General features: G+C 37.7%; 1 protein-coding gene and 1 long non-coding RNA gene across 4 annotated transcripts in view; one reads left to right on the top strand and one right to left on the bottom strand.

Annotated features, from left to right (window-relative positions):
• Window positions 1-18,794, bottom strand: part of LOC309820712 — a 57,698-nt gene extending 38,904 nt beyond the window's left edge. Inside the window, exons 1-2 of the long non-coding RNA XR_014296541.1 lie at window positions 18,751-18,794; window positions 11,206-11,488 (exon numbers count right to left, since the gene is read on the bottom strand). This is a non-coding gene — a long non-coding RNA (uncharacterized lncRNA). The remainder of the gene's footprint in view (window positions 1-11,205; window positions 11,489-18,750) is intronic.
• A 61-nt stretch (window positions 18,795-18,855) lies between these two features.
• Window positions 18,856-27,574, top strand: part of ARB2A (ARB2 cotranscriptional regulator A) — a 419,560-nt gene continuing 410,841 nt past the window's right edge. For all 3 annotated transcript variants that reach the window (XM_082651759.1, XM_082651758.1, XM_082651757.1), the window contains exon 1: window positions 18,856-18,995. The gene's annotated coding sequence lies outside the window, so the exon portion shown is untranslated. The remainder of the gene's footprint in view (window positions 18,996-27,574) is intronic.

Below are 27,574 nucleotides of genomic sequence, written 5' to 3'. Positions count from 1 at the left end.
TACAAGGCCACCACCACCCTGATTCCAAAACCAGACAAGGATGTCACAAAGAAAGAAAACTACAGGCTAATACCACTGATGAACACAGATGCAAAAATCGTCAACAAAATACTAGCAAACAGAATCCAACAGCACATTAAACGGATCATACACCATGATCAAGTGGGGTTTATTCCAGGAATGCAAGGATTCTTCAATATACACAAATCAATCAACGTGATACACCATATTAACAAATTGAAGGAGAAAAACCATATGATCATCTCAATAGATGCAGAAAAAGCTTCTGACAGAATTCAACACCCATTTATGATAAAAACCCTGCAGGAAGTAGGCATAGAGGGAACTTGCCTCAATGTAATAAAGGCCATATATGACAAACCCACAGCCAACATCGTCCTCAATGGTGAAAAACTGAAAGCATTTCCACTAAGATCAGGAACAAGACAAGGTTGCACACTCTCAACAATCTTATTCAACATAGTTTTGGAAGTTTTAGCCACAGCAATCAGAGAAGAAAAGGAAATAAAAGGAATGCAAATCGGAAAAGAAAAAGTAAAGCTGTCACTGTTTGCAGATGACATGATACTATACATAGAGAATCCTAAAGATGCTACCAGAAAACTACTAGAGCTAATCAATGAATTTGGTAAAGTAGCAGGATACAAAATTAATGCACAGAAATCTCTGGCATTCCTATACACTAATGATGAAAAATCTGAAAGTGAAATCAATAAAACACTCCCATTTACCATTGCAACAAAAAGAATAAAATATCTAGGAATAAACCTACCTAGGGAGACATAAGACCTGTATGCAGAAAATTATAAGACACTGATGAAAGAAATTAAAGATGATACAAATAGATGGAGAGATATACCATTTTCTTGGATTGGAAGAATCAACAGTGTGAAAATGACCTTACTACCCAAAGCAATCTACAGATTCAATGCAATCCCTATCAAACTACCACTGGCAATTTTCACAGAACTAGAACAAAAAATTTCACAATTTTTATGGAAACACAAAAGACCCCGAATAGCCAAAGCAATCTTGAGAATGAAATACGGAGCTGGAGGAATCAGGCTCCCTGACTTCAGACTATACTACAAAGCTACAGTAATCAAGAAACTATGGTACTGGCACAAAAACAGAAAGATAGATCAATGGAACAGGATAGAAAGCCCAGAGATAAACCCACGCACATATGGTCACCTTATCTTTGATAAAGGAGGCAGGAATGTACAGTGGAGAAAGGACAGCCTCTTCAATAAGTGGTGCTGGAAAAACTGGACAGGTACATGTAAAAGTATGAGATTAGATCACTCCCTAACACCATACACAAAAATAAGCTCAAAATGGATTAAAGACCTAAATGTAAGGCCAGAAACTATCAAACTTCTAGAGGAAAGCATAGGCAGGCCACTCTATGACATAAATCACAGCAAGATCCTTTTTGACCCACCTCCTAGAGAAATGGAAATAAAAACAAAAATAAACAAATGGGACCTAATGAAACTTCCAAGGTTTTGCATAGCAAAGGAAACCATAAACAAGACCAAAAGACAACCCTCAGAATGGGAGAAAATATTTGCAAATCAAGCAACTGACAAAGGATTAATCTCCAAAATTTATAAGCAGCTCATGCAGCTTAATAACAAAAAACAAACAACCCAATCCAAAAATGGGCAGAAGACCTAAATAGACATTTCTCCAAAGAAGATATACAGACTGCCAACAAACACATGAAAGAATGCTCAAAATCACTAATCATTAGAGAAATGAAAATCAAAACTACAATGAGATATCATCTCACACCGGTCAGAATGGCCATCATCAAAAAATCTAGAAACAATAAATGCTGGAGAGGGTGTGGAGAAAAGGAAACCCTCTTGCACTGTTGGGGGGAATATAAATTGATACAGCCACTGTGGAGAACAGTATGGAAGTTCCTTAAAAAACTACAAATAAAACTACCATATGACCCAGCAATCCCACTACTGGGCATATACCCTGAGAAAACTATAATTCAAAAAGAGTTATGTACCAAAATGTTCACTGCAGCTCTATTTACAATAGCCCTCAGATGGAAACAACCTAAGTGTCCATCATCGGATGAATGGACAGAGAAGATGTGGCACATATATACAATGGAATATTACTCAGCCATAAAAAGAAACGAAATTGAGCCATTTGTAATGAGGTGGATGGACCTAGAGTATGTCATACAGAGTGAAGTAAGTCAGAAAGAGAGAGACAAATACCGTACGCTAACACCTATATATGGAATTTAAGAAAAAAAAATGTCATGAAGAACCTAGGGGTAAGACAGGAATAAAGACACAGACCTAGTAGAGAATGGACTTGAGGATATGGGGAGGGGGAAGGGTAGGCTGTGACAAAGCGAGAGAGAGGCATGGACATATATACACTACCAAACGTAAGGTAGATAGCTAGTGGGAAGCAGTTGCACAGCACAGGGAGATCAGCTCGGTGCTTTCTGACCACCTAGAGGGGTGGGATACAGAGGGTGGGAGGGAGATGCAAGAGGGAGGGGATATGGGGATATATGTATACATATACCTGATTCACTTTGTTACACAGCAGAAACTAACACAGCATTGTAAAGCAAGTATACTCCAATAAAGATGTTAAAAAAAAAATGTATCTACACAAATGAACGAAGGCAGCAAATATGTAAATATATAGATAAATATAAAAGATGATGTTTCTTAGTTTTAATATCTTTTTTTAAGATAATGAATGATTTAAAGCAAAAGTGATAACAATGTATTATAACATTTTCAACATATGAAGAAATAAGATATATAACATGAATAGCACAAAGGTTGGAAGAAGGGAAATAAAGTATACTGTTGTAAGGTCTATACTATATGTGACATATAATATTACTTGAAGGCAGAAAAAAAAATTCCATACTACCCAATGTAATCTACAGATTGAATACAATCCCTATCAAAATTCCAATGGCATTTTCCACAGAAATACAACAGAGTCATATACAAGGGTATCTCCATAAGGCTAGCAGCCAATCTAAGAAATCAGCAGGACAGAAGGAGTGGCATGATATATCCAAAGTGTTGAAAGAGAAAAATGTGCAAACTAGTATACTCTCCTCAGCAACATTATCATTTAGAATCAAAGGAAAGATAAATAATTCTCAAATAAGAAAAAACTAAAACAGTTCATGAATACTAAACCCACGCTAAAAAAATGTTAAAGGGTCTTCTCTACGTGGGAAAGAAGAATCCATAGAAAATGGAAAATCCCACAAGGAAAGGCAAATACAAAGAACTGAGGATCAACTACTTAAATAAGCTTTTACTTTAATTTATTTAATACTTAAATATGTGTGAAGATTAAAAGAGAAAAGAAATGTAGAAACAACTATAACTACAATGAAAAGTTAAGGGATAAACATGAAGATGTAAAACATGACATCAAAAATACAAAAAGTGGGACTTCCTGGTGGCACAGTGGTTGGGGGTCCGCCTGCTGATTCAGGGGACACGGGTTTGTGCCCTGGTCCGGGAGGATTCCACATGCCACAGAGTGGCTGGGCCGATGGGCCATGGCCACTGGGCCTGCGCATCCGGAGCCTGTGCTCCATGATGGGAGAGGCTACAGCAGTGAGAGGCCCGCATACCACAGAAAAAAAAACCCAAAAAACCCCAGAAAAAGTGGTGGAGGGGAGTACAAAATGTAGATGTTTTAGAATGTTTTTGAACTTAAATGACTACCAGTTTAAAACATGCAGATACACTTATAGGTCAATATACATAAACCCCATGATAACCACAAATCAAAAACCTACAATAGATACATAAAAATAAAAAGAAAGGAGCACAAGCATATTACTAAAAAAATCATCAAACCACAAGGGAAGAAACAAAAAGTAGAAGAAATGAACAGAGAATAACTACAAACACAACTAGAAAACAAGTAATAAAATGGCAAAGTACGAACCTATCAATAATTTATCTAAATGTCAATGGACTAAATGCTCTAGTGAAAAGACATAAGGTGGCTGATTGGATGAAAACCAAGACCCATCTATATGCTGCCTATAAGACTCAATTCTGAGCTAAAGGCACAGACTAAAAGTGAGGGGATAGACAGATATTGCATGAAAATGGAAATGACAAGAAAGCAGGGGTAGCAATACTCATATCAGACAAAATAGACTTTAAAACAAAGCCTATAACAAAGACAAAGAATGGCATTACATAGTGATAAAGGGATTAATAAAAGATGATATTGTTCTCATTAACATATATGCACCCAACACAGGAGCAGCTAAATACATAGAGCAGATACTAACAGACATAAGGGAGAAATCAACAATAATATAATAGTAGAGGATTTTAACACCCCATTTTTATCAATGGACAGATCATCCAGACCAAAAATCAATAAGGCAACAGTGCTCTTAAATGACATAATAGACCAGTTGTACTTAGTAGCTATCTATAGGACATTACATTAAAAAACAGCACAATATAGATTCTTTTCAACTGCCCATGGAACATTCTTCTGGATGGATCACATGCTAGGCCACAAAACAAGTCTCAACAAATTTAAAAAGACAGAAATTGTATCAATTATTTTTTTCCAACCACAACAATATGAAACTAGAAATCAATTACAGAATGAAAAATGGGAAAAGAACAAACACGTGGAGATTAAATAACATGCTACTAAAAAACCAATAGGTCGGGCTTCCCTGGTGGCACAGTGGTTGAGAGTCTGCCTGCTGATGCAGGGGACACGGGTTTGTGACCGGACCAGGAAGATCCCACATGCCGTGGAGTGGCTAGGCCCGTGAGCTATGGCTGCTGAGCCTGTGCGTCCGGAGCCTGTACTCCGCAACAGGAGAGGCCACAACAGTGAGAGGCCCACATACTACACACACACACACAAAAAAACCAATAGGTCAATGAACATATCAAAAAGGAAATCAGAAAATACCTCGAGACAAATGAAAATGGAAATATAACTCTCCAAAATCTATGGGATGTGGCAAAAGCACTTCTAAGGGGGAAGTTTATAGCAATACAGGCCTACCTTAAGAAACAACTCAAATAAACAACCTAAGCTACCATATAAAGGAATTAGAAAAAGAAGAACAAAGCCTAAAGTCAGCTGAAGGATATAAATAAATATCAGAGAGGAAAGAAATAAAATAGAGGACAGACACCCACCCACCCCCACAAAAAAAATTAGAAAAGATCAGTTAAACCAAGAGCTAGTGTTTTGAAAAAATAAACAAAATAGATAAAGCTTTAGCTAGGTTCACCAATAAGTAGAAAGGACCCAAATAAACATAATAAGAGAGGAAAGAGGAGAAATAACAACTGATACCACAGAGATACAAAAGAATTCTAAGAGAATACTATCAACAGTTATATGCCAGCAAGTTGGACAACCTGGAAGAAATGGACAAATTTCTAGAAACATACATCTTGCCAAGACTGAGTCAGGAATAAATAAACAATTTGAACAGACTGATCATTAGGAGTGAACTTGAATTTGTAATTTAAAAATCTCCCAACAAACAAAAGTCCAGGACCAGATAGCTTTACAGGGGAATTTTACAAGACATACAAAGAAGAGATAATACTTATCTTCCTCAAACTAGTCCAAAAAATTGATGGGGACAGAATACTCCCAAATTCATTCTACAAGACCAGCATTAACCTGATTCCAAAACCAGACAAATACACTACCAAAAAAGAAAATTACAGGCCAATATCTTTGATGAATACCGATACCAAAACCCTCAACAAAATATTAGCAAACCAAATCCAGTAACACATAAAAAGGATGATCCACTATTGTCAAGTTAGATTTATTCCAGGGATGCAAGGATGGTTCAATATTCACAAATCAATAAATGTGATACACCACATTAAAAAAAGGAAGGATAAAAAATTACATGATCATCTCAATAGATGCAGAAAAAGCATCTCACAATATTCAACATTCGTTCATGATCAAAACTCTCATCAAGGGCTTCCCTGGTGGCGCAGTGGTTGAGAATCTGCCTGCTAATGCAGGGGACACGGGTTCGAGCCCTGGTCTGGGAAGATCCCACATGCCACGGAGCAACTAGGCCCGTGAGCCACAACTACTGAGCCTGCGCGTCTGGAGCCTGTGCTCCGCAACAAGAGAGGCCATGACAGTGAGAGGCCCGCGCACCGCGATGAAGAGTGGCCCCTGCTTGCGACAATTAGAGAAAGCCCTCTCACAGAAACGAAGACCCAACACAGCCAAAAATAAATAAATTAATAAAAAAAAAACGAAAAAAAAAAAAAACTCTCATCAAAGTTGGTATAGAGGGAAAAAATCTCAACATATTATGACAAACCTATAGCTAATATTATACTCAATGGTGAAAAGCTGAAAGCCTTTCCGCTAAATTCAGGAACAAGACAAGGAAGCCCACTCTCACCACTTCTATTTAACACAGTCTTGGAAAACCTAGCCACCACAATCAGATAAGAATAAGAAATAAAGGACATCCAAATCAGAAGGGAAGAAGTAAAACTGTCACTATTTGCAGATGGTGTGATATAGGAAACCTTAAAGTCTCCTCCAAAAAATTATTAGAACTAATAAGTGAAGTAGGTAAGGTTGGTGGATACAAGATTAATATACAGAAATATGTTGCTTTTCTATACACTAATAATACACTATCAGAAAGAAAAAGTTAAAGAAAATTCCATTTAAAACTGCATCAAAAAGAATAAAATACCTAGAAATAAATTTGACCAAGGAGGTGAAAGGCCTATACTCTGAAAAGTATAAAACATGGATGAAGAAAATTGAAGATGATACAAAGAAATGGAAAGATATCCCATGCTCTGGGATTGGAAGGATTAATATTGTTAAAAGGGCCAAACTACTCAAAGCACTCTACAGATTTAATGCAATCCCTATCAAAACACCCATGACATTTTTCACAGAACTAGAGTAAATAATCCTAATATTCATATGAAACTAAAAAAGACACTGAATTGCCAAAGCAATCTTGAGAAAAAGAACAAAACTGGAGATATCACCCTCCCTGACTTCAGACTACATTATAAAACTAAAGTAATCAAAATAGCATGGTACTGTCACAAAAACAAAAACATAGATCAATGGAACAGAATAGAGAGCACAGAAATAAATCCACATACCTATGGTCAATTAATCCATGACAAAAGAGGCAAGAATATACAATGGAGGAAAGACAGTCTCTTCAATAAGTGGTGCTGGAAAAACTGGACAGCTACATGTAGACAAATTAGATTAGAACATTTCCTCACACCATATACAAAAGTAAACTTAAAATGCATTTAAAAACCTAAATGTAAGACCTGAAACCAAAAGAAAAAAAAAATACTCCTAGAAGAAAAGATAGGCAGAAAACTCTTTGATATAAATTGTAGCAATACTTTTCTGTCTCCTAAGGCAAAAGAAATAAAAGCAAAACTAAACAAATGGGACCTAATTAAACTTAAAAAGCTTTTTAGGAAACACATTGAGAAACACTGCAAAAAGAAAATGAAATGAAAAGACAACCTACTGAATGGGAGAAAATATTTGCAAATGATATGACCAACAATGGTTAATACCCAAAATATATAAACAGATAATTCAATTCAATATCAAACAAACAACAACACAATCAAAAAAAAACAATGGGTGAAAGACCTGAATAGACATTTTTTTCTAAAGAAGACACACGGATGGCTAACAGGCACATAAAAATATGCCCCAAATCACTAACTATTAAAGAAATACAAATCAAAACCACAATGAGATATCACCTCACAACTATTAGAATGGCCATCATCAAAAAGTCTACAAATAACAAATGTTGATAAGGAAGTAAAGGGAACCTTGCTACAATGTTGGTGGGAATGTAAATTGGTGCAGCCACTATGGAAAACAGTGTGGAAGTTCCTCAAAAAACTAAAAATAGGACTACCATATGATCCAGCAATTCCACTCCTGGGCATATATCCAGAAAAAAATGAAAACGCTAATCTGAAAAGATACATGCACTCCAATGTTCATCAAAGCACTATTTATAATAGCCAAGATATGGAAGCAACTCAAAGTGTCCATCAATATATACAATTGAATATTACTCAGCCATAAAAAAGGATGAAATTCTGTCATTTGCAGCAGCCTGCATGGAACTACAGAATATTATATTTAGTAAAATAAGTCAGACAGAGAAAGAGAAATACTATATATGATATTGCTTATATGTGGAATCTAAAAAATAAAATAAATGAATGTATATAGCAAAACAGAAACAGACAGATACAGAAAACAAACTAGGGGTTATCAGTGGGGAGAGGAAAGGGGGAGGAGCAAGATGGAGTTATGGAATAAGAGATATAAACCATTATGTATAAAGTAGTTAAGCAACAAGGATATATTGTATGGCACAGGGAATAGTAGCTATTATTTTGTAATAAGTTTTATTAATCTATAAAAATACTGAAACAATAAGCTGCACACCTGAAACTAATATATCAACTTAACTTCAATAAAAATATTTTTTAAATAAAAGGAACACTTGTATGCACACAAGTAACAAAAATAAAATCTCTACATCGTTTTTTTTTGGCTGTGCTGTGCAGCTTGCGCTATCTTAGTTTCCCAACCAGGGATCAAACCCGTGCCCCCTGCAGGGAAAGCATAGAGTCCTAACCACTGGACTGCCAGGGAATTCCCAAAGTCTCCACATCCTGACAGAAAAATAAATGTATTCCACTTATAAAATTAAAGAGTCACGGGCATGTAGTTACTGTACAACATGATGACTATTGTTAATAATTCTGTATTGTATATTTGAAAGTTGCTAAGATAGTAGATCTTAATAGTTCTTAACAGGAGGAAAAAAAATTGTAACTATGTATGAAGGATATAACTAGGCTTATTGTGTTGATTTAACAAGACAGTTGACCCTTGCACATGTGTTTGAACTAGATGAGCCCACTTATAAACTAACTTTTTTCAATAGTAAATACAGCACTACATGATTTGCGGCTAGGTATCAAGAATACTGAGGGTGAGCTATAAAGTTATATGTGAATTTTCCACTGTGTGTATATACAAAAATTAAATCATTATATTGTACACTTGAAACTAATGATGTTATATGTCAATTACACATCAATGAAAAAAAATGCACAGAAGAGTCCAAGCTTTAACACATCATCTTTAACCCAACTACATAGTACTAATAAATGAAATATAACAAATAGAAAATAGAGAATCAAAGATGGGCTCAAAAGTAAAATAAATAGATTAGAAATGAATTGAGAATCTATATGTTCAAAATTGCCCCCCTGTACTGACTTCCAGCATGACAGTGTAAAAAAGTCTACTGACCTGCTCCCGAAATGAAAAGTTAAAAGAACAAATGAACAAACAAACACCATTTAAAGGCTCTGAAAATGGTTCAAAAGGCAAAGAGCGCATCAAGAAACAACTATTCCAGAAAATCTATGAAAATTTGGTAAAAAAAGGGCTAGAGTGTGTGGTATTTAAACTAACACTGCTCTCTCCCTCTCTGCTCCAAGCAAGGCAGAGACTCCATTCTGGAGAGCTGCAGCCAATAACATGGGGTTCCCTCTCTCCCAAATTCCCAATCTGAGAACCTTCTACATGTGTGAGGAGCAACATTCAACGTTTTTCATCCCATCGTCAACTACCTAGTGCAGAGGCTGAGTCCTTGGCAAGTGAAACAAGAGGTGAGGACTCCTTCAGCACGCCCCCCCCCCTCAACTAATGGAATGGAGGCTCTATCTTAGGTGTGGTGCATTGAAAATATTGGAGCCCGGATCACCTTTGCCCTGCACATAAGGCAGTGTTTCCACAATAGGAAAGACAATTTTTTTGTGTGGTCCAACTTACCAATCTTTTATTTTCTTTTTTTTTTTTTTTGCGGTACGCGGGCCTCTCACTGTTGTGGCCTCTCCCATTGCGGAGCACAGGCTCTGGACGTGCAGGCTCAGCGGCCATGGCTCACGGGCCCAGCCGCTCCACGGCATGTGGGACCTTCTTGGACCGGGGCACAAACCTGTGTCTCCTGCATCGGCAGGCGGACTCTCAACCACTGCGCCACCAGGGAAGCCCACCAATCTTTTCTTTTATGGTTCATTTTTTTTTTCTACCCTGTTTACGAAATTTTTGCCTTTCCCAAGAACATGAAGTTATTCTCCTGTTTTCTCCTAGAAGCTTTATTACTTTACCATTTATATTTAGGTCTATGACCCATTTTGAACTTTTTGTGTATGATGTTAAGGTAAAAGGCCATGATTTTTTTGTGTGTGTATGTCTATAAGAATATAAGTTCTCTATTTTGGCAAACAAATTCTCTCATGCTTGGAATTTACAATCTTTTGCTGACACTGTTTGGTATGAGTAGTAGTGGGCAATATTTAATATTCTTAAAGAATTAATCTAAGAACCATAATGCACCTTGAATACAATTGAGATGTATTGTTGGAAACATTCCATCAATGAGTGTTTTAGTCCCAGGATTGGTGTCATGAGACAAAGACCACAGATTGAAGGTCCCTCATAACTAGAGGCAAATGGCCATGCTGCTGGAGAGTAGTGAGGAACACTAAGATAATGGCCAAAATACCAGATGAGACAGACCAGCCCATACCTCAATGTACCCTACTGTAGGATTCCCAGTAACAGGAGAGGAGAAAAGTCACCTCAATGACTTTTTTTTTTAACCTCAATGTCTTTTGGGTTCTAACAAGAACCCAGCACAGGCACAGAGGCTTCTTGTCCCACATCCATAAGGACACATAAGTTTCCCCTATACCCAACACTATCTCAAGAATTAAGAGGTAGAAAGGGGGCCAAATGTCAAATGATTTATATTCCTGATGGAAAGTTTATTCATTGGATTGAGTAAACATATAGCAGAGAAAAAATTTTAATTGGAAAAGGTTAACTTTACCTGGTAAAATTTACCTTAGCAAAATTAAGAGCTATAGAACAAGATGAGATCATGTATAGAAAATAAAGTTACTGCACATATGAATTGTGTTGTGCTGTATACTGTTTTTAACTCTAACCTGGTAAGCATTGGTACAGTTAAGAGGTACACAGGCTCAGGATGTTTCACCTTAGGCAATAAAATCTATAAGCTGAATTGGTTACCTGGAAGCCAAATAGAGAGGGAAGGCTGAAGAAGCTTTTCCTTCATGCAGGTATCTGATGCTGTGCCAGGAAGTTTTAAGAATAACAACAGGAATGGAGTTGATTGCTCATTTCAGCTGAACTGTTCCCTGGTGGCTACAGTGGGCCTAGGACCACAGAGTGGAGAGACAGAATTTGCTCTGATAGTTGCCGACTAGAGAGCCTTTGCTATCGGCAGAGAATACTGATAACGGCTTTCAAACTTCCACAGAGTTTCTTCCGATGAATTCTTATTCCAGGAAACCTAAAATATAAAAGAGATATGAAGGTTAAGAAGGTTATTTAGACAGTATCTATCTGCTTTCTTATAATATCCCTAAAGTAATTCCATAGCACTTTGAAAATCACTGAGGGAAGCACCAGTTCAAGACAGGTCAGCTGAACAGACACAACTAACTTGGGCTCTGATACAGTTTGGCTGGAATCTTTTGCCTCAGGCTAACATGCTGAGAATGGCTTCCTAGAGAAAGTGAGTGATCTGCCTGGGAAATGTCTTCCTGGAAATAATATGGATGTTGAGGTCTAAAACAAAGACTGCTAGCTGTACCTGCAACATCCATTCTCCCTTTTGTCCTGTGAAGCACATGGTCACCTTGAATCAACATAACATTTCCTAGTACTTAATAGCAGGTAGTGTTAAAAGTTTCAGAAATGGAGACCTGACTGAAATAAAGACTGCAGCCTGGGAAACACAGATTCAACAAACACTTGAATTGTGTTCTACCAGACTACAAAATCAGAGAGGCTTATAAAGGCAAAAAGTTGCAAGGCCACAGTTAATTATATGAGTTGTTTTTCAAGAATTATGATTAGAGCTGGCAAGAAGTGAGGGTGCTTGGTAAGCATGGATTGGTTGGGGTCTGAAATGGTTGCACAGTTTCAAAGGGAGACCTTGAGACGATAAGGTTGCAGCTGGCAAGTGTTGTTCTGAATATGCTGGTGGTGTCCTTGGGCCTGGAACATTTCAAAGAAAGTTCAAGTTCTCAGTGATGCAGAGACCAGAGACCATATCCTCAATGGCCACCTGACTCCATTTTGTGTGCCCAAACTGTGATTACTCCATTATAATTTAAATCTGTTATTAGTAGTTATGTGTGACTATATGTCTAAGTACTGACATATAAGATATAAACAAAAATGTTGTGAGCAACTTCTGGCTGGGAAATTCTTAAAGGACTCTTCCTTCTGGCTGGAAGGTGGGCATAATGTCCAGAGTTAGAGCAGCCACTTTCATCGGCTGTAGATGGCACATACTGAGCTCGACAGAACCACAAAAATGTAGAAACCTGGTTCACTGATGATTGGAAAACTAGTCCTGGGGTACCCACACTTATGTGTGTGAGAAATAAACTTCTATCTTGCTTAAACTGCTGTTATTTGGTTTTTAAAAATCACAAACAGCTAAATCTTAACATCTAAACAAATAAATGATATAGGAGAAAAATATCACATAGCAAAGCTCGAGGTTACACTGTTCCTCTGAAAAAGGTACAAAATTGACTGGGGGTTGGGGGGAGGGAGACAGAAAGACAGACCAGGAGGGAAATTCTCTTCCACAAGGATAAAACCCTTCTTAGTTTAATAACTGTGAGAGACTTCAGCTTACCTTTCTATTTTCCACCCCTATATCCTTAAGGTAATTGTGACTAGGAAAAGCCCTATCTACTGACTCAGAGCCTCATTTTTCCTTCCTGTTTAGAAAACCTCCACTTACACAACTACAGGAAAAATTAATGCCATGATTTACTTTGAAATGCTTTTTTTTAAAAAAAACATATAAATCAATGGCTCAATAGAAGATGAATATGTGAACAGTTATATGACAAAGCTAGTACAGTATAATAAAATGCTAACAGGAGAGTTTAGGTAGTGGGGACACATGTCCACTGTACTATTATTTTAACTTTCTTTATGTTTGTATATATTCATGATAAAATATTGGAAGGAAAAACATTCTAGTTACCTCTAAAGTAATCAACATAACCCATTTTACAAAGACCTAAACAGAAAATCAGGGATCACCAGATATTCGCAGAAAATCAATCAAAGACAAGGATGACAATAAGCAGAATAACCAACCTTAGAGGAAAGAGAGATGGTTGAGGAAACAGAAGAAAAGAATTTTCAGATGATATTGTAAACATAAAAGAACATTCTACTATGTAAAATAAGCAATCAGAAAATAAGAAATATTTCTTGAAAATTAAATATATCTGAATATTTTTAAAAATTCAATGACGTTAAACCTATCTTGAATTTAAATAACATTAAGAGCTAAAACTTATTGAGTCCAAGTCACCATCACTGTTCATCTAGATGAACAAAATAGCCTCACAAATTGTCTGCCTAGTTCTATACTGACCCCTTACAGTCAATTCTTAAAGCAGCCATAGAGACCCTTTTAAAATCAGATAGTGTCTCTCCTCTATTTACAGTGACTCCCCTTTTCATTCAGAGTAAAAAGTCTTAACAATAGCCTCCATGATCCCTCATTCACACATCCCTCTTTCCTCTTCTACTACTCTTCTTTGTTTTCTTCTTTCCAGCCACTTTGGCCTCCTTAGAACTGTTTGAACAAGCCAGGTATCTCCCAAACTTAGTGTTTTTGATCTAGTTTTTCCACCATTGATTAGTTTTGCCTCTTCTAGAATTTCATATAAATGAAATTATAACCAGCATACCTTTTTTGCATGCAAGGCTTCTTTCACTCAGCTTAATGTTTTGAGGTTCATTCATGTTGTTCCAGGTATTAGTGGCTTGTTCCTTTCCATTGTTTAGTAGTCTGTTGCATAAATATACAAAAATTTGTTTATGCTACTGTCTGATGGACACCTGGATTATTTATAGTTTGGGGCTATTGTAAATAAACTGCTATGAATATTCTTATATATTTTAATTTATCTATTGGCTTTTTACATTTCTTTGCATTTCTTTTAGTGGTTATTCTAAGTATTAAAACGTATATCCTTAACTTTCTATAGAGTATAAATATACATTCACTACTTACCCCACCCTGCCCTTTATGGTATAGCTAACTTTCATATGTACTATATCAAAAGATATAATAAGCCTTACTAGACAATGTTATAATTTTTGTTTTAAACAGTTATATGTATTTTAGTGAAATTAAGAGGTAAAACATATATTTACTGAGATATTTGCTACTTTTGATGCTCTTTCTTCCTGAAGATTTGAATTGCCATTTGATTTTATTTCCCTTCCTTTAGCATTTCTTGTAGTGCAGATCTGCTTGTGATAAAGTCTTTTACCTAAAACTTTTTATTTCACCACTCTTGAAGGATATTTCACTAGATACAGAATTCTGGATTGACTGTCTTTTTCTTTCAGCACTTCAAAAATGATCTACTCTCTTCTGGCTTCCACTGTTTCTGATGAGAAGACCCAAGTTCTGATCATTTGGATCAGTGTTCTCTTATATGAATGTGTCATTTTATTCCTGCAGCTTTCAAGATTTTCTCTTTATTGTTGGTTCACAGAAGTTTGACTTTCTTGTGCATAGGTATGCTATTTTTGTGTTATGTATGACCAAGTTCACTGACTCTGTCTTCACAATCTCCATTCTTCTGTTAAGCCCATCAAGTGAATTTTTAAAAATTTCGTATATTTTGTTGTTTTGTAATAGAATTTCCATTTGGTTCTTTATTATAAATTTTATGTCTCTGCTGAGAATTCCTGTATTTTCATTCAATGTGAGTATTCTTTTCCTTTAAGTCATTAAGTATAGTTATATACTTATAGCTCTTTAAGTCCTAATGATTCCAACAATGAATTAGCTTGGGATCAGTCTCTATTACTTTTCTTTTCTCTCTCTCTTAGGAGAACTCACACAACTCATCATATAGTTGTACTCACAGCTCAGATTTACTACAGGAATGTAGTGTGTGTGTGTGTGTGTGTGTGTGTGTGTGTGTGTGTGTGTGTGTGTGTGTAAGAAAGAAAGCTCATTATAAGGATGAGGGAATATATCTTAAAAGCCCACTGACCATATTCAACATTAAATATATCAAGTTCCAGTGAATATTGGGAGGTGGAATAAGTTTCTGAGGGTATTTGGGAATAATCAGGTTGCCCAGAATACAGATATCAGTGTATAAGAGGATTAGAATGAAGAAGAGTTAAGAGTAAATTTTGTGCTTAAAGAAGTAATTGTGGAGAACTAGGAATAAGAGAGTTCAGAATTGAGATATAAACTGGAAGGGAAAGTTCATAAAAGTACCAAGAAGAGATTGAAGAATTACTCAGTCCTAATATTCCAAAAAGGAAGTACCATTTCAAGCTCGAAAACATGATTTTTACATAATTATTTGACATGTTTTAAAATTCATAGTTTCTCTTATTTATATATATATATCTATACATACACACACATATATATGTCACAGTATGACATATATTGAATATGTGGTGCTTGGGGGTGGGGGAAATAAGCAGAAATCCAAATTTTTCTTGTAATACTACAATCTAAACCTTCTTTGTCAGATGTTTTTCCCTACCCCTAGATTATAAGCTAGGCATGCATTATGGCTTTTCTGTTTACATTAGGATAATTTTGGAATGTCTCAATCTTAGTTATTTAAAAATCCAATATGATCTAAATCACTTTAAATGTTTTCTATTCATTGCTTCTCTTCATTCATTCTTTCTTCTTTTTTTTTGGTCTTCCACACTTTTTCTGCCTTCTCTGATTTTAACTGAACATTTTATATGATTCTAGTTTCCATCCTCTCTTGAGATACCAATTAAAACTTTTGTTTTTGGATGTTCTAAAATGGTTGCCTTAGAATTTGCAATATACATTTACAACTTACCTAAGTCCACTTTCAAATAACACTATAATGCTTCATGGGTAGTTAAAGTACAAAGTATTTTCAATTTCTCCCTCCTGTCCTTTATAACACTGCTGTCATTCATTTCACTTACCCAAAAGCTATAATCAAAGAACACAATGTTGATATTATTTTGAACAATGTTATCTGTTACATCAATTAAGAAAAGTTTAAAAAATATTTTACCTTCATTTATTCCTTCTCAAAAACTCTTTCTTCATGTAGATCCAAATTTCTAATGTATGACATTTCTATCTCTTTGAAGAACTTCTTTTAACATTTCTTGCAGGGCAAGTCCACTGGTGACAATTTCCCTCAATTTTTGTTTGTCTGAGAAAGTCTTTATTTTTCCTCTATTTTCTAAGGATAATTTCACTGGATATCAAATTCTAGTTCTTCAAGACTTTAAATATATCATCCCATTTTCTTTTTGCATAGTTTCTGAAGAAAAGTTCAATGTAATTCATATCTTATTTTTTCTCTGTAGGCAACATTGGTTGTTTTCTCCCCTCTGACCTCTTTCAAGATTTTCTCATAGACTTTCATTTTCTGCTGTTTGATTATATATGCCCAAGTGTAATTTTTTAGTATTTATCCAGTTTAGAATCCTCTAAGCTTCCTGGATCTGTGGGTTTTAATGTCATTAATTTTGGAAAATTCTGTCCTTACTTCAAATAGTTCCTTTGTTCCTTTTCTCTCTTCTCCTTCTAGCATTCCCATTATGCATATGCTAAACTTTTTGTAATTTCCCCACTTTTCTTGGATATTCTGTTTCATCTTCTTCATTCTTTTTTCTTTTCAGTTTTGGAAGTTTCTATTGACATATCCTTAATCTAGATTCTTTCCCTGGTTGTGTCCAGTCTACTTATGTGCCTACCAAAAGTGTTTTTCATTTCAGTTCCTGTGTTTTGGATTTCCAGCATGTCCTGTTGATTCCTTCTTAATGTTTTCATCTCTCTGCTTACTGTCCCCTTCTGTTTCTGCATGTTGTCCACTTTCCTTCCACTTCAAAGGCTAGAGTGGTCTGGAGTTGAGTATTTTCATTTCACTAGGTTGGTAACCCCCCAGTTGGTTAGGCTCTGGTAAAACAGTTTCCCTTAAAGGCAGATTTTATTAAGGAAAATAGAGAGCTCTGGGTATATTTGAAAATGCTCACTTTTCCTCTCCTACTGTCAAAAGAGAATTTTTATCTGATTTTCAAAGTGAGAAGCTGGTAGGTCTCTTGTAGGTAGCAGTCACAAAAGTGTGCCCCCCCCCCCCCAAGCAATGGAACCACTTGGAGTTTTAATTCTCAAATTAGTCCATGAGTTTTAATGCCTAAAGTAGTCCACAGAGAGCTTCTGGCAATTCACCTATTACAAGTGGAGACTAGGTTGTAGAAAAGTAAGAACAGAAGCATGTAGAACAATTAAGAAACAATTAGAGCATCCAGTGAGGAGTAGCATAGTAGTTGTAGAGGTGGTAAGAATTGGTTAGATTTAGAATACCTTTTGAAAAGAGCCGATAGATTTTGCTGAGGGACTGACTGGATGTGAAACTTGAGAGAAAGAAGAATCAAACTATGAACTGAACAATTCTAAGAGTCAATATGCCATTTGCTGAGATGTAAAGATATACACTAGGAAGAGTGAAACAGGTTTTGGAAACAGAAAATAGTTTGAAATGCATGTTAAATATCCTAGAAGATATGTTGACTAAGAAGTTAGATATGTTAGTATAGAAATCAAAGAAATCATGGCTGGAAATGGCTATTTGGAAGCCATCAGCATAGTGATGCTATATAAAGACAGTGAAGGAAAGAATGAGATTACCCGGGAAATAAAGGTGGCTAAAGAGGGGAAGAGAGCTGGGACACACTAAGAAATGAGGCAGAGTCTAGCAAAGAAGAATCAAAAGAGCTCTGTGAGTTCACAAAAGTCAAATGAAGAAAGCGTTTCAAGTTTCGAAAAGGAGGATGTGATGAACTGTGTCAAATGCTGGTGAATGGTTAAGCAAGATGAAAACTAAGTGTTGCCCCTTGGATTTATCAGGATTGTTTAAATGCCCAGATATCTACAAACTCCCTTTTTATGAAAACATATAAACTAGCTAAGAGGTCTCACATTCAAGTGTGCCTAAGAATTAAAGACCTAGAGTTTATGCTTAACATCACATATCCTGCACTTTGTGGGCCACTTACAGTATTTTCATGAGTAATTTTTACTCTCAGGGATTTTTACCGTAAAGGCTGAGTTTAGATCCAACCCACTGTTAGCGATGTGATCCTAGCTTTACACAGCTGTTTCCAATCTATCCTATTAGCAGTCAGTAGATAAAGAAAATGAGTACCTACTTCACGTAAGTCATAATTTACAGGTAAATTTAATCTTCTAAATCTAGACTTTTCCATTCCCTGTCTTTTCTGGAGTTGAAGGGACCAGGTGAAGCGGGATAAACCATGTGTGGGAGAGTGGGCAATTAGTGGCATGGGCACTCTCCCAACTGTTTTTAAACTACGCTTGGAGAACGAGGCTTCACGGTGGCCCCATACTCTGAAGTAACCCAGGAAGGGGTGTCCATTACTCCAGAAGAAAGAGCGAAGGAAAGGCGAAGAGAGCCCACAGGGACATAACAGGACAATCCCTCCCTCCCGCGTGCCTTTCTCTCCCAGCCCACCTACCGCCACAAGAACCGACCCAGCGACCACGCCCCGCCTCCTTCCGGCTTGTCGCGGCCGCCGCCGACGTGTGCGCAATGACGTTTCAATCTCCTGCGGACCCCGGAAGTGCAACTGGAACTTGTTCGGGGCGCGGATCCGGAGAGGGAAAGTCGTAACAACCGCACGAGGGAGTTCGGCTGGCGAGCTGGAAGGCCACGCCTCCTCCCGCCTCCCCCCACAGCCCTGTAGCTGGGGGCAGAGCTCAGGTAGGACCTGCGTTTGCTGGGTTGTGAACTCCCGGGGGGCAGGCCCGGGCCGGAATCAGAGGAAGAGGCTGGCCTTGGTTCGTCTCGGGCGGGGGTCGGTGGCGCCGCGTTTCCTGCGGACACTTCTGCCCTGTGTACAGGACCCCGCTGATGGGCAGCTTACACCTGCCATTTCCACTTCCGAGGCGGGGCATTACAAGTGTGTTCCCTGGATGAGTCTCCCTACTCTTGGACGTTTGGGGTTCTGGGAGCCTAGAGACTGTAGCGTAATGGGCCTTTCTAAGCTTTCTCAGGTGGGGAGGTTTGGTGGTTCTCTGGTTGAAGATTTTTCTACGAAAATGATCATCACCTGCCAAACCTTTACCAGAAGACATTCGCTGTAGGCAGAAGATTAAAGTGCAGTTATAAAATGCTCCCCAAACTTGTAACGTGCATGGGCGCTGGTGGGACATTTCACTGGGATGAATTCTTAATTGAATACTTTTGACTTTGAAACAAAGTTAGGTATATTTTGGAGGCAGTCTTCTCTTTCTCTCATCCAGAGATTTAACATATTCTTCTAGTGCTCCAGAGTGTGTATTTGTTATGCCAAGTAATTGGTTACTTAATTTTGGGCTATATTTATTGACAGTCTTGTTGCCTTTGTCTGTTTCCCCAAATCCTGTGAAAAGTTGCAGAGGGAAAATCCTTTGGTTTGCAGGCTAGCGAGTGCCTTGTACCATTTATCAAAACAGGTGAAATGTGATGCAATCCACGGTGTCTTTTTGTCTTAAAGCGGTGTTAGAGGTGTATTCTTCGTGCTTGTTTTTTATCCCTCATTGTGAGGGACAGATATACTGTATTCATTTGATGTATTTAGAAAATAAGTCAGGGAGCAGTTTTTTGGCATTCTGGTACCAGGCTTCTATCTGACTCTTTAAGTGTTCCTTCCACTTAAGCCTAAACCAGGAATGCTGTGGATGGCTTAGAAGCAGAGGCTGTTGTGACACTGGTAAATGGTAGAATAGCACCAACGCCAAGAGGGCAGCATGACCTATGAAACCGTAACCATGCACCCACTCATTCCATTAACAGGTATTTATGGGCCATCTTCAGTGTGCCAGGTGGTGTTCTAGTTGCTGGGCTTCCAATATTGAACAAAATGGGCAGTCTTTGTTCTGAAATTTACGCTGTAGCGGATAGAGAAGGACAGTTAGCAAGTAGATATATCAGGTAGTGATAAGGGCTATGAAGAGAAATAAAGCACATTGAGGGGAGAGAGAATGAATGATGGAGGATGCTGTTTTAAATAGGGTGGTCAAAACCTGCCTCTCTGGCTGAGACAGTGAGAGGCCCGCGGACCGTGATGAAGAGTGGCCCCCGCTCGCCACAACTAGAGAAAGCCCTCGCATGGAAATGAAGACCCAAAACAGCCAAAAATAAATAAATAAATTTATATTAAAAAAAATAGTCACAGGACAAGGCAGTTCCCATTCTACCATTTAAAAAAAAAAATCCTGCCTCTCTGATAAGAGGACTTTTGAGTAGGGATCTGCATGAAATCAGGGAGTGAGCTCTGCAGGTATGTGGGTATGTGTTTTAGGCTAGGAAAAGGCCCTGAGGCAGGAATGTATTGGTATATCTTGGAATAGCAAGGATATAGGCATGGAGGCATCAGTGTTTAAAAATCTCAGGAATATTTACTCAGTGTTTTGTGTGAGCCTGAGAGATCTTTTTTATTGACAGCCTGTTTTTCTCAGCTTTCCCAGGCAGACCTCTATGAGGATAATCTGATGTCTTCAGATATGTAGAGATGTTTCCAAGCTTTTCATTAGCGCAAACAAAATTAAGCACTATTTACTCAGTTGAACATAACTTGAGCTGTCTGTTTTAGGGTCAGATTGGGTTTGTACAATGGCCGTGGATAACTAAGTAGCAAGTGAAATAAGCTAACATATGTCAACTTTACCTTTCATTCCTTTTTTTTTAAATTGTGGTAAACTATACATAACATAAAATTAGTCATTTTAACCATTTTTAAGTGTACATTTCAGTGGAATTAAGTACATTCACATTGTTATGCAGCTGTCACTACCATCCATTTCCAGATCTTTTCATCTTTCCCAGCTGAAACTCCATACCCATTAAACATTAACTCCCCATTCCCCTCTCTCCTCAGCACTGGACAACCACTAAGCTACTTTCTCTATGAATTTTCTGTTTCTGTCTAGATACCTCATATAAGTGGAATCATACGACATTTGTCCTTTTTCACTGGCTTATTTTGCTTAGCATAGTGACTTCAAGGTTCATGTATGTTGTAGCATATGTTAAAATGTTCTTCCTTTTTTTTTTTTTTTTTTGCGGTACACGGGCCTCTCACTGCTGTGGCCTCTCCCGTTGCGGAGCACAGGCTCCGGAAGCGCAGGCTCAACGGCCATGGCTCATGGGCCCAGCCACTCCGCGGCATGTGGGATCTTCCCAGACCGGGGCACGAACCCGTGTCCCCTGCATCGGCAGGCAGACTCTTAACCACTGCGCCACCAGGGAAGTCCATGTTCTTCCTTTTTAAGGCTGAATAATATTCCATTGTATATATAGACTACAATTTGTTTATCCATTCATTTGTCTGTGAATGCTGGGGTTGCTTCCACCTTTTGGCTATTTTGAGTAATGCTGCTATGAACATGAGTGTGCAGATATCTGTTTGAGTCTTCTGCTTTAATTCTTTTGGTTATATACCCAGAAGTGGAAGTGCTGGATCATGTGTTAATTCTATGTTTATTTTTTTAAGTATTGACATATTATTAACAACAGTGGCTACACTATTTTACATTCCTACTGGCAATGCATGGAGGCTCCATTTTCTCTGCATCGTCACCAGCAGTTCTCCACGTCCTCACCAAGCACATTTTCTCTCTTATTTTTTTTTTTAATAATAGCCATCCTAATGGGTGTGAAGTAGTATCTCAGTGGTTTTGCCTTCCCTACTGGTTGGTGATATTAAGCATCTTTTCATATGCTTTTTGGCCATATGTATATCTTTTTTGGAGCACTATTCATTTAAGATCTGATTTTTTTTTTTTTTTTGGCTGTGCCACATGGCTTGTGGGATCTCAGTTCCCAGGGATTGAACCTGGGCCATGGCAGTGAAAGCCCAGAATCCTAACCACTAGACCACCAGGGAACTCCCCTTAAGGTCTGATCTTAATAGAAAATTTTGCAGGGTTTTTTTGGGTAAATTTTTTAAGGGTTAAGAAAGCAGCCACCTTGTCTTCTGTTACTTTTTTAACCCTAAAATACTGTAGTTGTAAAAACTTAAATTGTCTATAGACCAAGTATCTGCAGTAACTCCAAAGTTAGAAGTAAAAGAAACCATAAAGCATCTTTTGTAACAGTGAATGAACCTCTGGGTATCAGACTGTGATGAAAAGAGTTCTGAACAGCCAAAGATCATCCCCACCTGCTTTGATTCTTTTTTCTTTTTATTTAGAAGGAAAGGAGTGTATCAATTGGCTGACTATGGCTGTGAAGTAGATCTCTTTTTTTTTGGTAGCTGAGAAGAGCAGGAAAAGAGATAAAAATGATGAAGAAACAGAAAAAGAAGTGTTAGCAGTTGGATGTAGCTAGATGGAGAATGGGAAAGGAGATCAGTAACAGTAATGGACCTTAAGCACCAGAACTGACAGCAGAAGAGGGGGACCTGGCAACAAAGTGACAGAAAGTAATATAGCTCTACAGATTGGAATGGGATGGGGGACAGGGTGAAAGTGCAGCTGTATCTCAGCATGTGGTTCTGAAGTCAGCCACCTGGCCTTAAGTGATTCAGTAAGACCTACTGTATACCAAGTAACATATGTCGATTCATCTGGTTTAGCAGTTAGTATTTGGAGGGTGTGCAGTGTATACAGTCCTACAGAAGTAAACTAAATTTTTCAGACCATGTATCACATCATTTCCAACCATAGAGTAATGAGGTTTGAGTAATTTAGTGAGCAATGTGTAATTTAACAATGTTCAGCATTGTCAAGAAAAAATTTTTTAGACTATCTGTTTAAGAGAGGAAGGAATTTTTTTATTCAGAATGGCTGATGACCCATTAATGCAAGGTAATGCATCTTTTTTTTTTTTTTAACGATTGAATGTTTTGTACCCTATTCTTTATTAAATACTCTTTGGGTACTGCGTTTAGCTAACTGTTTCAGTTATAAAGCTTATTTAAGTTGATTACTTTGCTTTGATTTAAAGTAATGAATGAAAAATTGTACCACATTTTTGCTTATCACTCTTTGACAAATTAAAATTGATTAATTTGCTACAGATGAGGTAGCAGATGACTGACTTGCTTAACATTTTACAGCTAAGTTAAAGATAATTTAGAGGTAACGGTGCTGTGCTGCTTTCTCTGATATTGTATTCTTGTCTCCTTTTTTTTTGAGAACAGTTCATTTTTGTAATATAGATACTGCAATATAGATAACAGATAATTTTTACTGTAGGGAAAAATATCACTGTGAAGACAGATCATTGAAGCAAAGCATTTATTGTATGTTTGTTTCCATTTCTTTATAGCAGATTGAATATTTTAAGCATGGTCTAGGTTGATAATATACTTAGGGTTGATTTGCTCAGAGGTTAGAGAGGTGCTAATAAGACTAAGATTGTGGATTTGGGCCTTGTAAGGCCCTTTAATAGCTAATTAAGGGAATGATAGCAACTAATACCCAACATTGTAACTGCCAATGGCTGTGGGATGTGGCTACTATTCCTATCCCCTGCTAATCACATTGCCATTATCTGTGATAGGTATAAGAAAGCAACATGAAAGATACTATATGTGGCTCAACAGTTACAGTATCTCTATTTAAAAAACAATTTGGAGTTAATATCCAAGGTAATTAAGGAGTGTGATACCCTTTTCATTTACAAAGCATAGCTTAGTTTTGTGTGCTTTGTTTAGAACATGGAACAAGCTAGAATTGTGACCAAGATTATAACTCGAGGTGATGCAGTTTAAGAAGTTGAAAAGTTTGATTAATTGATAGGTGAGATGCTCTCTTGATTTGAATTACCCCATTCTTCTTGATATCATCGTTTTTGTCTATACTATGGAAATGACTTTGTTACTAACTCAAGTAGTTCGGGAATTAATCAATCATCTTGGTCCATTTGGTGTAATACCGTTTAATGTAGTTGGAGTATTTATCTTAAATGGTAATACCCAGGAATTGGTTGGGTGGCAGAGAGGAGAGGAAGGATCAGATCAGGAGGTAAAGGAAGTATTGGCAGAAAAGTAAGGGGGTTTGTCAACAAGTGTTAGCTGAATGGAGATTGGGCACTGGTCTCGAAAGAGATAGGGAGAAGGGAGGGATAAAGGAACAGAGAAGGGCCCAAGATCTACATGAACTGAAATATGAGGCGAGGCAAACAGGGCAGTAGTTAGGCAGGGTCTCAGTTATCTGAATCAGTAAAAGATAGATACCTAGTCATAAGGCAGTCTGGACCCCATACTTGAGGATCTTACATGCTGGTTGGGGTGTCTGCTATAAAGACAAGACTTCAGCAAAATTTTTTGTATTATGATAGAAGTATGTATAGGATGGTATGGGAGAGACACAATGCCTTACCTGGGGTTATTGAAAGGCTTTGTGGAGAAAATGCTACCTAAGTTGAAAACTTAAGGATGAGTCATTTAAAAATAAAGTGGATGGGCTACCCTGGTGGCGCAGGGGTTGAGAATCTGCCTGCCAATGCAGGGGACACGGGTTCTGGCCCTGGTCTGGGAAGATCCCACATGCTGCAGAGCAGCTAGGCCCGTGAGCCACAACTACTGAGCCTGCGCGTCTGGAGCCCGTGCTCCGCAACAAGAGAGGCCGCAATAGTGAGAGGCCCGTGCAGCGCGATGAAGAGTGGCCCCCGCTTGCCGCAACTAGAGAAAGCCCTCGCACTGAAACGAAGACCCAGCACAGCCAAAAATAAATAAATAAATTTAAAGTGATAAATCTAAGAGATTAAAAAAAAAAAAACAGTGGAAAGGCTTTCTAGACAGAAGAAATACCTCTCAGCGGTCTGGTATTTGTAAAAACACTAAAAGGAATTTGCAACTACTAGAGCAGAAAGTTTGATTGTAATGAGAGATGGATTTGGAGAAAGAGATAGGAACCAAGTCATGGGGGGGAGGGGCAGGGGATGTGAGGAGAATGTTGTATAGTTTGATAAGTGGCCTGGACTTGCCTCTTTAGGCAGTAGGAACTATTGAATGGTTTCTCTTGTCTCCTGTAGGGTAAAGGATTTAACCTTGCCCCAAAAGAGGTCTGGCCTTTGCCCTCAGCTTCTGGATGGTAATCTCTAGTATTTTTGTTTTCCTTGGAGCTTTGGGTCACATTGTCTAACAGTGAGATTTAGGGTAGGGGCTGCCTGTAGCCAGAGACACTATGTGACTTAGGGTAGGGGCTTTGGGTCCCTCGGTATCAGTTGACCTGGAAACTGAGATCAACCATGTGGGCAGTCATTCAGTCATGCCTGTGTAATGGAGCCCCAATAAAACTCTGAACACCATATCTCCTGTGAGCTTTCCAGGTTGACAATAGTCCATGCATATTATGACATATAGTTAGCAAGAGAACAACATGTCCATAACTTCACAGAGAGAGGACATCAGCAGCTCTATGTTTGGTACTTTCCTGAACTTTGTCCAATATGCTTTTTCCCTTCCCTGATGTTAATCTGAATTAATTTTCCTGTGGTAAACTATAATCATGAGTATAACAGTTTTCAGTGAGTTCTTTGGGTCTTCCTAGTGAATTATCAAGCCTGACGGGGCTTTGGGAGTCTTTGAACTTGTAATTGGTGTTAGAAGTGGAGGTTATCTCTTGTGCTGACTGTGCCATCTAACTGTGTAGTTGTCCAAAACCTTTCATATCTCCTTTCTCTGCTTCTTCCTTCCTCTGATTAGGGATAAAAGTGGCTTTAGCATTTGAAAGCAGGGCCAAGTGAACTGATGATGTTGAAGCACCCTATCTTCTAAGAGTGAGGCTGTTTGGAAAAATATCAAAAATGTTATAACACAAATGTTCCTAAACATGATGTTATCCCTTGATACTTTCTAATTGCGGTGGATTCAGTTGCATTCTCTCAAAATTCGTATGTTGAAGCCCTAACCCCCCAAAAATAATTAAGGTTAAATGAGGTCATATGGGTGGGACCCTGAGCTGATAGGATTGGTGTCTTTCTATGAAGAGACACCTGAGATCTCACTTGATTTTCCTCTCTATCATGTTAGGACACAGCAACAAGGTGACTGCCTAAAAGCCAAGAAGAAAGTTCTCACCAAAAACCAACCCTGCCAGACCTTGATCTGAGATTTCTAGCCTTCAGAACTGTGAGAAAATAAAGTTCTGTTGTTTGAGCCACCCCAGTATTTTGTTATGGCAGCTGGAGCAGACTAATACACCAGTTCATGACTGATCTTTTTTCTTTTTCTTAATCAGCAGTTGGGTTCCATGTGCTCTAGTGGAAGAATGTTAAGAGTTCAATGAACTCAGTTTCCCATAGACCCACTTTAAAGTTGAATCATCTGAAATTGTTCAAAAACTTGAAAGAAAGAAAGGCCTCAAAGAGGACTTTTAAATTATATACCATCTAAAGTGATTGAGCAAAAAAGTTGGGACATGGAAGTAGAAGAAAGGAAGAAGGAAAAATGGAATGAAAAATGATAGATGGTAGGGTCTTTCCTGTAGGCTGGAGTCTGGCCTGAACTTTATACAGGATGGCTGTAGGTTTGGTTCTAGGATCCAACAAAGTTGGTTTTACTGGAGACCATTTTGGACCTCTTTCATCCACCATCAAAGTATTTTTGATCTGTAGCCTGTTCTTTTAGGGTCTTTTCCTACTTTTTTCTAGGTGACTAATATGATAAAATCAATTCATGCTAATGTATTTCACAGGTAACTATAAGAGTATTATTGTTTATAGGTAATATTTCATTATTTTGAAACAGTGTGAGTGATTTAATGGTGAAATTTAATCTGCATTAGGAATACTGCCAAGTACTTCTAAGAAACTACATGACTCCATTTTATCATTGAAAACATCCTAGCATCGTACAGATTAGTTTCACTTCCCTAAAAAATCCTCTCTATTATGCATATTCAGCCATCCTTCCTCCCTAACCCCTGGCAACCACTGATCTTTTTAGTCTCCATAGTTTTCCCTTTTCCAGAATATCATATAGTTGGAATCATACAGTATGTGGGCCTTTGGTGGTTGGCTTCTTTCACTTAGTAATATACTTTTAAGTTTCCTCCCTGTCTTTTCATGGCTTGATAGCTTTTTTTATTTTTTTTGAGTGCTGCTGAATAATATTCTTTTGTATGGATGTACCACAATTGATTTATTCATTCACCTACTGAAGGACACCTTTGTTGTTTCTAAGCCTGGCAGTAATGAATAAAGTTGCTCTTAATATCTGTTTGCAGATTTTTGTGTGGACATAAGTTTTCACCTAATTTGGGTAAATACCAAGGAGCATGATCCTGGATCGTATGGTGAGAATATGTTTAATTTTCAAAGAAACTGCCAAATTATCTTCCAACATAGCT

Source organism: Grampus griseus, assembly GCF_964374135.1.
Source record: "Grampus griseus genome assembly, chromosome: 3".
Classification (NCBI taxonomy): domain Eukaryota; kingdom Metazoa; phylum Chordata; class Mammalia; order Artiodactyla; family Delphinidae; genus Grampus; species Grampus griseus.
This window is presented reverse-complemented; position numbering and strand designations above follow the sequence as displayed.